This window comes from Macrotis lagotis, chromosome 6 (assembly GCF_037893015.1).
Source record: "Macrotis lagotis isolate mMagLag1 chromosome 6, bilby.v1.9.chrom.fasta, whole genome shotgun sequence".
Taxonomy (NCBI): Eukaryota; Metazoa; Chordata; class Mammalia; order Peramelemorphia; family Peramelidae; genus Macrotis; species Macrotis lagotis.
Window position 1 is genome coordinate 151435510 of NC_133663.1, and position 13325 is coordinate 151448834.

Here is a 13325-nt window from a genome sequence, read left to right on the forward strand (position 1 = left end):
CAATAGGAACAGACAAAAGGGAAACAACTAATGTTTTGGTTATCATTTAGGGAAGATTTGATAGGAAATTAAGAAAATAAGAAGACTATTATAAGAGCAGAGGATGTGCTTGTGTTTATAAAGGAGAAAATAAAGCAAAAAATTAAGAATAGATTATTGGAAAAGAGAAAGACATTTGTAAAATAATTGAATTGTTGAGCACTGTAGAGAAACTATTTAAAGTTGTGAAATATATTTCTATATGCAATGGGTAAAGTCCTCTGGATTTCAAGATCTCCTTGATGAATCAACATAGTGAACATATGTCTCTTCCTTCCAATTTCCCCGTTTTAACATTAATGATGGACAGTGACTATTGTAAATAGAGTTGATGGCAAGAAATTATGGTATAAAATTTATTTTAGAATTCTCTTAATATTTCTTATCCTTGGTAAGTTCATTATTTGCTTATAAGAATGTTGACTTGTCTTTTTTCATCATTACTTAAATTAATCTTTATCTCCTCCATTTTTCACAGAAGGAAGGAAATGATTCAGTAGCTAAGTAACTGATAATTTTCTTTCTTTCTAGTACTTAACAATTTATGTGAATTTACAGAGTAAGCTTTCCAAGGACAAAACAATGATGTTTATTTCTCCACAGTATGACTAGCATAGAAACTTAAATTAAAATGAAGTCCAAATAGGATTTAAATAGAAAACTAGAGATAGTATTTATATTTTTATGTATTATTTTTTAATAAGTATATAGATAGAATTTAGTCAATATTTGTTAAGCAACCAACATGCCCTTAGAGTGAATTATGTAAGCCATGATGCATTCTCTTGACCTCAGTTCTTTATATCATCATAGAAACATATTTTTCTATTGTTCAAGTCACTTTCTATAGTCCTTAAAGACTATCTTTATTATCTAAGAGCATTGTTATGTTTTAATATAAGTGATAGATAAGAATAATGCAGATAACCAGAATTAATTATGTAATTTTCTTCTAAAATCTTGAAAATTCAGAAAATCCAGAAGTTAGTAATCTCTTGAATAAACATTACTCATACTTTGAATTTTATTAATGACCACTGACTAGTGAACTTACTAAGGGGAAGCAAAGCAATACAATGGGATGAAAACTACCCTTTGATTTCAAAGAACTAGGACCAAGATTAAGATATTCCATTTATTAAGTTGATAATTATGAGATAAACTTGTAATATAGCTGAGTCTCAGTTTGTTCTTTAAAAATATCAGAAATAATTTTAACTTGTCCATCTATATGTTCCATATCTGGCACAAGATTCAATAATTAGATTCCTTTTTATTATTGCTGTTCAGTCTTTTTCAGTCAGGTATGGTGCTTTATGAACCCATTTGGAATTTTCTTGGCAAAAATAATGGAGTTGTTAGTCTTTTTCAAATTTTCTAGCTAGAAGTTGTTTGAAACCAAATTTCAACCCAAACTTCATGACTCCATGATAGAAGTTCTATCCACTGTACCACATACCTTTTCAGTTTCTGTATAATCCTAATTATTTTTTTATGTATATCAAAGAAATGCTTTATCAGTTTCTAAATTGTCCCTAACAAAAGCACAAAATTAAGGACACCTATTTTATGATATAATTTTGTTTTCTATTATTATCAGCATTTTTGCATAGTGAAAAAATTTCATGTCATTCTCAGAGGCAACTAGATTATACGGAGAACAGAATTGTACTTGAAATCAGGAAAAATATGAGTTTTAATGTTGTCTTATTCATGCATTAACTGAGTCACTGCAATTTATTATGGGGACTCTAGATATATTTTATTTTAGGGAGTTTTTTTTGCAAAGCAAATGGGGTTAAATGGCTTGCCCAAGGCTACACAGCTTGGTAATTATTAAGTGTCTGAGACCAGATTTGAACCCAGGTACTCCTGACACCAAGGCCGGTGCTTTATCCACTATGCCACCTAGCCACCCCTACATATATTTTAGAAAATCAATTCAGCAAGCTACCAATTACCCTCCTATTTTTTTGCATTGAAGACTATTTAATTGATTCCAAATAAATTAGGGATTTTTTTTATTAACTGGAGGATTATTATAATGGGAGGTTCTAAAGATAAATGGAAGAAATAATATTTTCTTAAGATAACCTAAATTCAAAGTTTTAAAATGAAGGAGGAAATAAAGTATGATTAAGAAAATAAATTTAAAGAAGCAGGTTTTTTTTTTTCTTTTCTAGATTAATGATGGGAAGGATATGAGAAAAGAAATTATAAGAATTAAGGAATGTAAGGAAGTTTAATTTCCAAGGAAATCAGTGAACTTCCTTATAACAAAAAGGAATATAGGGAATTGGGGAAGAAAAAAGGAGAAACTTCACCCTTTACCAGGAAAGATAGAAAAAAGATTAGATAAGGTAATCTCAAAATTCTAAAAAGACTGAGGAGTTAACAAAAAAAGTCACAAGATGCAAAAAAAGCAAGTTATAAATGAAACTGATCTAAATTGTTAATAATAAGGTCCATTTGACACATACTATATGTTCTAAGGCTGCGGACAGGAAGCTCTCAAGAAACTAATACTATTTATATTCATATAAAAGAAAGTAGACTTTATAAAGTTTAGAAGTACTGTATATAAAGTAAAATAATTTTGTTCCACCAATATCATACTAAGTTTATAGGCAAAGGAAATCAAAGTAAGATCCAATGGTCTTGGAAGGAAAAAATTATTAATACCATTTTTTTGCATGATTTCCAGCAAAATACTGGAAATTTAGGGGCTCTCCATGTCTTGGAAAATGACTGACTTGTGGTATTTGTATGTAAAAGAATACATATCTGTTTATACTTTTACATCAATATTCATAAAATGAGCAATCATAAAGACTTGCATATGCATGTATGTATGTATATATATATATATGCTTACAATCCGATATGTGTGTATACATATATATATATATATATATATACATGTTTTAATGTATGTATAAATGCATGAAAGTATGTAAATTCACATAAGCAATTCTTGATATTAAAAAAGAGAGACCTAGCAACAATGAAATTATCCCTTGATGAGCAAAAACAAATTGTGGTATATTAAAAGGTAGAATATTAGTTTGCAGTAACAAATAAGAAATAATAAAAGGATTTATATGTACTGATGCAGAGACAGTAGTGACTTAAGAAATATATATAAAAACCAGTTTTTTCAGAGATAGGAGGAAGATATACAGCACATGTTTAATTAAAATAATACTTATAACTTTCCAAAATTTGTTTATATGGAATATCAATAAAAAAATATATCAAGTTTTACCAATTACCAAGAATAAATAATCAAACTTAAAATTTAACAGTGACTTTGAATTGACTTCAGTATAGCCCCATTAGTAGACTGAAAAAGAGCAGAACCAGAAGAGCACAATACTAATGACTTCAAGAGAGTTAAAAAAAAAAAAGAAAACAGGACTCTGAGAAACTGAAAATCATACAGCAATTCTGAAGAACAGATAACAAAATATATCTCCCTCCTCCAATGAGAAAGGCAGGGAGCTATGAGTGTCTAATGATGCACATATTATTCTAACAAATTACTGCATAATTTAATGTTACTATTTCTCTGTACAAGGAAGATTACAATATACTCATGCCTCCAAAAAACTAAGATAAAGAGACAAATTTTTAATATAATTAAATTAGTAACTTTAAATCTATTTTTACATTGTATATTTCTTTCTCCTTTAGTAATTGTAAAGAGTTGCAGCACTGAGCAATGGGGAGAATATTAAATTTGGGTTCAAGATGATCTGTATTCATGTCCTACCTCAGACATTTACTAGTTATATGCTCCTAGACAGATCTACTGAATCACATCTATCTGTTCCTCTAACAAAGGAGAAGAAAACTTGATAGGGACTTTGAGGATACTTATCCTATGTCCATTTTGTCCAGGTCTCAACTTAACAAGGAGCCAGCTTTTTTAGTAGAGAGATAATCACTAAAGCCAAAGCTGGAAACAATCATGTTTATTTTTAATCTTATAGAATCATTATTCTAGAAAAATATTCAAATACATTGGCAAAGGAAGGGAGGAGGACCATGCAGTTATTACCATCTGAACATCAAAGAAGGGAAAACTTGCTATTACTAGTTGATTCAAAGCCTGGGGCTTTTAAATTACTTATTTCTATTTTTTATAAAACAATTAAGAAGCAGAACATTTTGTTTAAACAATTTACAAAGTTGGTGAAGGCAAAAAAAATAAAATAAGAGATAAATAGTTATGGAATGTATTCAATTCAGGAGGAGCTGATTACATCTAAGAGAGCTTATGACCTAGGGGCTTTTTATAGTTTTTTTTTTTTAAATCACAGATGAAACAAGTCCCTGGAAACTAGAAAAGAGTTAATGGGGTGCCTTTCATTAAAATTAAGTTGGGAAAAAAAGATGAAACTGGAAATTACAGACCAGTCAGCTTAATTTATTAACCAGGGAACAACTAAAACAAATCAACAAAATATCAATTAAGTATATCCTTGCTATGTGTTCATTGTGACTTGGTGCTGCCTGAATCTGTTGGTGCTAGTATAATTTCCTAGAAAGGGCAGAGGATTAATATTAAGAAGAGGCAGATTCTCATCTCTGCTCTGTTAATTACTTGTCTAATCAAATAATTTAACTTCTCGGAGATATGGTTTCATAATTGTTTTAAATGGGAATAGCAATGTTTGTTTTCTTTTCTCAGAGGATATTTATGAGGCACAAATGAGATAGTAGGTGCAAAAACTAGTTGGAAACCATATTTCTCAGTTAATATGAGGTGTTCTTATCTTCAAGTATGAACTTTTTTATAAAGTTAACATACTTTTGATTGACAGTTCTGCAGAAGATCTCAACATAAAAACATTAAATTAACCTTAAAAAAATGATGCTATGATTTAATAAAAAGGGGGAATTTTGTTTCAGTGGACCTGAATTCAAATCCCAACTCTGATACAAATTTGCTGTTACCAGTGATAAGTAATTTATTCCCTTTAGATTTGATTTTTTTCTCAAATGCAAAGTGGGATGGCATTAAAATCCTTGTACATATAATTTCTATTAGAAGTTGTCCTCACTGGATTGTAATAGACCTGTGTTTTCTCTGAAATACATCTTTTTGATTTTTACATGTATAGTCATTTTATGACTTTGAAATGTTAAAATATAATATATGGGGGCAGCTAAGTTGCATAATGTATAGAGCACCCACCCTGGAGTCAGGAGTACCTTAGTACAAATCCGGCCACAGACACTTAAAACTTACCCAGCTGTGTGGCCTTGGGCAAACCATTTAACTCCATTGCCTTGCAAAAATCTAAAATCTCTCTCTCTCTCTCTCTCTCTCTCTCTCTCTCTCTCTCTCTCTAAATATATGTACATATATATATATGTATATATATATATATATATATATATATATATATATATATATATATGGATAGATAGAGATAGAGATAGAGATATAAAGGAATGAGTGAATTAATGAATACCATTTTTGGAAAACACAAATAATCTTATAGACTCAATTAGTCATCATTTAGTATTTGGTTTCTCATAGTTAGTAAATTAAAAGCAAATTTTCACATTCTTTCCTGCCTGCTGCAGAAGATGATGCTAACAAATAATCACAAATTATATAGAAGATGAGTGAGAGTTTTTCCAACTCTCTCCATTAGTGGTGTTAAGTTCATCATTCTTTTTTGCTTATTTGTTGAGATTTCCTTTGCAATAAATAGGTGTCTAACAAATGAGAGGAGGGGAAACAATCAGCTCAAATGAATTTCTGAAGCAGGTTTAATTCAAATCTTCAACTAAATAATGGGTTACAAACATTAAGCTTCATTCAATTAAATAAGTATTAAGATACTTTTGGTAATGCAATATTTGAATACAGCAAAAAGAAAGGGTAAGTGTTTAGAAATAGAGTTTTAGATGCCTTGGAAAGCTATATGGAATATATTTTCTTTGTCCTTGATTGCTTATTTGAAAATGTGTTTCTATTTTGTTAAATTTAAAGGTTTTAAATAAGATTTTTCATTGTATGTGTTTATCCTATTTTTCTGATAATTATTAAGCTTAAAAATTAATTATGAAAAGCAGTAATTAATGTAACAAATATATTACTATATTGTGAATGAGACATAAGCTACAATTATGCTGGCTCTCTTGCAAATGCATATAATGACAGATAAGATGATGAAATTTTCCATGAAATATTTCGTGTTGTCCTTGGGAAGAAAGGGAAACAGAAAAATAGTCATCATTAGAATGATGAATGATTAGAAAAGAAGATTGGTTGATTATACAGTAAAAGTGAGAGTAATCTTAAAAAAATCCATACACTTCACTGCTATCCATGCTATAAAAAGAGAGCTAGAGAAATGCCCCCGATCAAGTGGATGCTCCCCAAGCAAATTGCCAAATTGATTTGAACTCCATGTAATTCATGAGCATGACTTACAAGATAATATGCAAACTGGATGGACTATCACATTGCTAAGATCACAGATTGATTCTTCCAACAATTTATATGGAAAAGATACTATGCTTGGTGTTGGGAATATAGTTAAATATGTAATGCCTCTTGACATTCAAAAGCTTGTAAAATAGAATGTGTATATAATATTACCCTGAAATAGTGGGTGAAAGTGCATATATATGTATAAAGCACATGTTTATATATATATATATATATATATATATATATATATATATATATATATATATATATATATGTGTGTGTGTGTGTGTGTGTGCGTGTGTGTGTGTGTGTGTGTGTCTATATATATATATATATACATATATATACTAAATAATGACAAACATATTCTTTTCAAGAATATTTTTATTTTCAACTCAATCAGTGATACCAATTGAAAAGGAATGTAAACTAAAAATGTTAAGCAGCAGGAACCCTATAATTTATAGTCTCAATAAATTGCCTAGGGTACTAATAGGTTACATCAAGAAGTCAATAGATGTGAGAGGCAAGATATAAATATAGAACTTAATGATTCTGAAGCTATCCATTATATTTCGCTTATTCTTTTTAGGAATATTTTTTTCTATTTTTCAAAATATTTTGTATTTGAAATATTTTAAATAATGCATTTACCTTCAGCACCTCAACAAGTTGCATTTAGTAAAATCAATGGCATTTCTTACTTTATTTAATAAAAATCTCTTTTTAAAAGTTTAAGGGATAATAGAATTGATCTAATTTTCTAAAAGCTATGCTCATTCAAAATCAAGGGAGTTTGCAGTTACTCATCTTAATACTGAACCTGTTATGCATAATTTACTTTACCACTAGAGTTTGTCAAAATTTTTGGTATATATTTTCATTAATGCTTTCCTCAGTCCACTTTTATTTACTTGTTTGACATGTTGACAAAAAAAAATTATCCTTAAAACAGAAGAGATATTTAATCTCATACCTTTTATCACAGGCAGAAAGGAAAGGGAAACCTTTGTTTAGTGAAAATGAGCACAGAAAATGATCTCTTATAATTAAATATTTGGAGAAAAGTTACTCTTACTTTCTGACTTTTATCTCAAATACATTGTCTCCTATCCTTGTTCACAATGGTCAAAATATTATCAGAAAATTGAAAAGTGGTAAAAACAGCAATATATTTCTATTATATCCATCAAAATCAGAATTTATTTGATTTTTTCATCATAGTATCAATTTTAATATTAATCGAGATTCTAATATATACTTATATATTCATATACATACATGCATGCATATATACAAACATATTTACATACATATATTGGTGTATTTATGTGTATATAATTCTGCTTAGTGTTGAATTAAAGCAATTTAGAATGCAAGATAAAAAGAATTGCTCTCAATTCTATTCATGAAACACATTGATGTTAATCCATAGCATGAAGAATAAATAGAACTTTCAACCAAAAATATGCATAGTTAGCTTAGATATTATCCTATGCAATGATGTCACAGGTTTATCATATGATGATTGATGTTGTGCAGATAGCTCTGAATTTCACTTGAAAAATTCATCCCTCTCACCTCTAATATCAAATGCAAAATGCTCTGATTGATATTCATAGTCCTTCAAAATGTCATCCCTTCCTTTTTCTTTAATCTCTTTACAGATTCCTAACTGCCCTCAACTTCATGCATTTTAGTAACTCTGAACTTCTTACTATACTCACAAAAACACTATCTCCTCACTCATAAATATTTTCTTTTTAAAAAAATATTTATTTATTTAAGGCAATGGGGTTAAGTGACATTCCCAAGATCATACAGCTGAGACCAGATTTGACCTCAGGTACTCCTTACTCCAGGACCATTGTTCTATCCAATGCACCACCTAACTGCCCCTACTCATGAATATTTTCATTGACTATCCTCCAAGTCTGGAATTCTCTCTCCTTTGTCATCTTTGTCTTCTGATAGGATTTTCCTTGACTTCCTTCAAAGTTACAGCCAAAAGGTTTTAAAATCGAACATTCTATCAGAAGACTTTCCTAATACTTTGTAATGTTAGCTTCTTTACTCATTTGATTTTGTTTAATGTATCTGGTTTATAGGTTTGAGTCCTAGTTGTTTAGATCTTTGAGAAACTGTATTAACTACAGTGTCTGATCCATTGTAGGCACTCAGTGCTTATTCACTAACTGGTTGTCTGCTCATATTAATTTCTCATCTATCCAAGGCCATTTTGCATGCATCTGTGGCTCCTTTTAAGTCTTTTAGACACAACTTTCACTTTATTAAGTTCCATGCATCTCCTCCTTGTTCCTAGGTCTGAAACCTCAAAGTTTTGAAATTAATTCCTTTTCTATTTCCAGAGAGAAATAATTTACCTTACAGCCTACTGATGTCATTATCACTCTGTTTCCAGTCATTTCACAAAGGTCACCACTAGTTTAACCTGTGTGATATCACTCAATTTTCTTTACATTTTTCACCTTACTCCTCAGGTCTCATTATAGGAACCAAAATGAATAGTTCTCACTTTAATAAGTACCCATATATGATCCTATTTATTTTTATACTTAAGTTACCAGATAACTAGATAAAAGTTACACAAGCAGCTCAATGATTGGGAGTGGAGGGATAATGAAGTACACATAGCACAGTTATAAATTTAATTTGCATTTAATATATTTTCTCTCCATCAATTTCTTATTCTATAGTTAATGGAGAAAATAAGAAATCAAGACATTTGTACCATTTGCTGCTTTTTGAATGTGAAAATTTAGCTTCTGGTTCTGAGTCAGTTCAAATTCCTTCTAACATTCCCTTGAGTGTAATAAATTGAAATTTTCAATGTCTACTTTATCTTGAAGCCTTTTTAATATTTTCTTGACAAGTTTTATGAGCTACATCCAAATATAATTTTCAACAATAAATTTTTATAAGATTTTGATTTTCACATTTTTCTTCCTTCCTTTGTTCACCCTCCTTCTTATGGAACATAATCAAAAATGGTTTATTTATGTTTAACTATGTTAAAAATATACATATTAACATGTTTTTAAAAAGAATCTAAAAGAGAAGAAAAAGTCATAAAAGGACTAAAAATATCAACATAATAAACAAGTTTTAAAAATTGAAAATAGGAACCCAAGTTTTAAAAATTGAAAATAGGAACCTTTGGTCTGCCTTTAGACTCCATAATTCCTTCTCATCGTGTGAATAATAGTTTCCAACATTAAGTCCTTGAGAATTGTGTTTGTTATTTTACTGCTGAGAGGACAAACACCATTATAGTTGATTATGATAAAATGTGTGTACAGTGTTCTGATTCTGCTCACTTCACTCAGCATCAGTTCATTCAAGTATTTCTAGGATATTCTGAAGTCCTATCCTTCATGGTTTATTACAGAACTCCATTGCTTATTCAACAACCACAATTTGTTCAACCACTACCTAATTGATGGATATTCCCTAACATTTCAAATTGTTATCACTTTAATAGTAACTGCTATCAATGCTTTTGTATATGTGGGATTTTATCCTTTTATATTATCTTTTTGGAATGCAGATCTAGTAGTGCTATTACTAGATCAAAAATATGCACAATTATCACTTTCTGCATAGCTTCACATTGTTCAAAAAGAAATGTTGGCCACAACTCTATGAACAATACATTAGTGTCCCAGTTTTTTCACATTCCCTCCAAAATTGATAATTTTCCTTTTTTGGCACATTGAACAATCTGATAAATGTGAGATAGTACCTTAGAGATGTTTTGATTTGAATTTCTCCAATAAATAATGATTTAGAGCATTTACACATAGCTATAGAAAGCTTTTATTTATTCATCTTAGAACTCTCTATTCTTGACATTTTCCCATTTATCATTTGGGAAATTATATGAATTCTTATAAATTTTATTGAGGTTTTTTTTTATAATTTTTAGAAATGAGTCCTCTATCAGAAAATATAGCTGGAATATTGTTTCCTGACATACTGCTCTCTTTTATTCATGATTGCATTGGTTTTATATGTACAAGAACTTTTCAAATTAATGTCATAAAAATTTTCCATTTTGTATTTCATAAAGTTCTCTATCTCAACTTTGATCATAAACTGGTCCCCTTCCGAGAGATCTGACAGATAATCATATCCTTATTTTCCTAATTGTCATATTATTTCACTTTTTTCTTTTCATTTTTGGGTATTTGTTTTTATTATTTATTTAGTTATTTACACATTACTAAAATAGTATTGTTATAAGAGTAAACATAATCCCTGCTACCCCCAAAAATAGAGGAAACCTTTTGAAAAGTAAAGCAATAGCTAGAGAAAAAAAAATTGATCTTTAGTCTGTGTTCAGATACCAGCAGCTGTCTTTTTTATGATTTATTTTCATATAATTACAATAATCTTACTGTGAAAATAAACATACCCCCCCCCAAAAAAAAGATAGAGAAGTTTCAAGAGAATTAAGTTAGGGGGAAAAAAAACATATACTCCAGTCTCTTTTCAGATTTCATTGACCCTGTCTCTGGGATGAGATGATTTCTTTATTAAAAGTCTATCAGATAAATTGATTCAATACATTTCTCAACATTTCCTATTACTAGTTGTATTTCCTTCCATTCTATTCCTCCCCACTCCCATTTATTCTATTCTGTCCCTCATCGGAGGTGTGTTGTATCTCACTATACTCTCCCATAATCCTCCCTCTCTGCTATCACCTACTCACTCTTCCTCTCCCCCATTCCCTTTATTTCATCACTTTCTTCTCAGTTTTCTCTAGGATAAGACATATTTCTTTTCCTATTGAATGAGTATGTTATTTCTTCACTGAGCCATTTCTGATGGGAATGAAGACTCACTCATTCCCCCTCATCTTCCTGCTTTCCACTCTATTTCAAAAACTTTTTCTTTACTATTTTATATATATATATATATATATATATATATATATATATATATATATATATATATATCTTAGCTCATTCCTCCTCTCCTTTCCCTTTCTTCCAGTAGTTTCCTTTATCACCCTTTGACTCAATCTTTATATTATGTTGTACCATTATATTCAACTCCCTCCTGTGCTTTGTCTACACATGCTCCTTCTAACTCCTCTTATAAATAAGAAGGTTCAAATAAGTTATCAGTATCTTCATCCCATACAGGAATACACACAGTCCAATATCATTAAATTTCTCATAATTTGACCTTCCTGACAAGCCACTCTATGCTTTATCTGAGTCCTGTACTTAGAGATCAAACTTTCTGTTCAACTCTTTACTTTTCAACAGCAGTTTGAATGTCCCCTCGTTCACTGAAAGCCCATCCCCTTGAAGAGGATGTTCAGCTTTGATGGGTAGTTGACTCCCAGTTGTAAACCAAGCTTTTTTGCCTTCCAGAATATCATATTCCAAGCCGTTTGAATACTTAGTTTAGTGCCATGGTAGTTGAATTGGTTCTTTCTGGCAGCTTGAGGCATTTTCTTTTTCACTTGGCAGTTTTGGAATTTGGGTATAATATTCCAAGAAATTTTGTTGGGGAGGATCTGTTTCACAAGGTGATTAGTAGATTCTCTCAATTACTATTTTACCCTCTACTTCTAGGTTGTCAAGGGAAATTTTGCTACCTTATTTCTTGAAAAATTAAGCCTGGGCTCTTTTCCTGGTCATGACTTTCAGATATCCCAATAATTTTAAATTATCTCTTCTGGATCTGTTCTACAGGTCAGTTGTTTTTCCTCTGAGATACTTCGAATTTTCCTCTAATTTTTCATTCTTTTAGCATTGTTTTATTGCTTCTTGATTCCTCACAAAGCCATCAGCTTCCTTTAGCTCCATTCTATGTTTGAAGGAATTATTTTCTTCTGAGATTTTAACTCCTTTATCGACTGCCCAAATCTACTTTTTAAGGCTTCCTTCTCTTCATTTCCCATTTGGGGTGCTTTTTCCAAAAGTGGTTTTTAACATATTATGTTCTTCAATAGGTTTTGACATTTCCTTCACCAAACAATTGACTTGCTTTTTATGCATTACTCTCATTTATCTTCCCATTCCCCCCCCCTATCTCCCTTATTTGCTTTTCAAAGTCTTTTTGGAGCTCTTCCATAGCCTGAGACCATTTCTTATTTTTCTTGCAGACTTTGGAAACAGAAAGTTTGTCTTTGTCATCTTTTGAGTTTGTATTTGGATACTCTATGGGACCAGTGTAATTTTCTATTGCCAGGATCTTCTTTTTTCTGTGAGTTACTCATTTCCTCAGCCTATGACTGATTTACCTCATCTCCAAAGTTTTGTGGAGGGTGGTATTGGGACATCCCATAGGGACCTTATTTCCTTCAAGGTCAGATGAGAAGCTCTGACTGCTCTCTTGGCCTGTACTCTGGTTTGTAAATAGCCACAAGCACTCCTTTCTTCCCTAGTGCCATGAGGAGAGTCCCTGCTCCTCTGTGGTGGTATGGGGGCCCAGACTGTGTCTTGAATCTGAGGATGGGCAAAGCAGCAGAGTCTTGTCCCAGGGATAGCAGAGAGACCTCTGCATTCTCTCTCCATTCCCTTACTATCTATGGGTTGAGCACTCTGGAAGTGTCGGTGGTCTCTGTATTGTTGCTGCCAGAGGGCACCTCCTAGTCTAATGCTGAGTTGGGCTCAGTGCTCAATCTGGGATGAAATAGTTCTCTCCTTGTCCTTCAAAATGTCCCTAACAATTCCTGGGACAAGAGGTCTTGAAACCAGGCCCTCTTCAGAGCCTTAGGTGCCTCCAGAGACCCAGACATTCCACAGACTGTTCCTGGTGGGCTGGAACTGGTTTGTCCCAGTCATCTATACTGGGG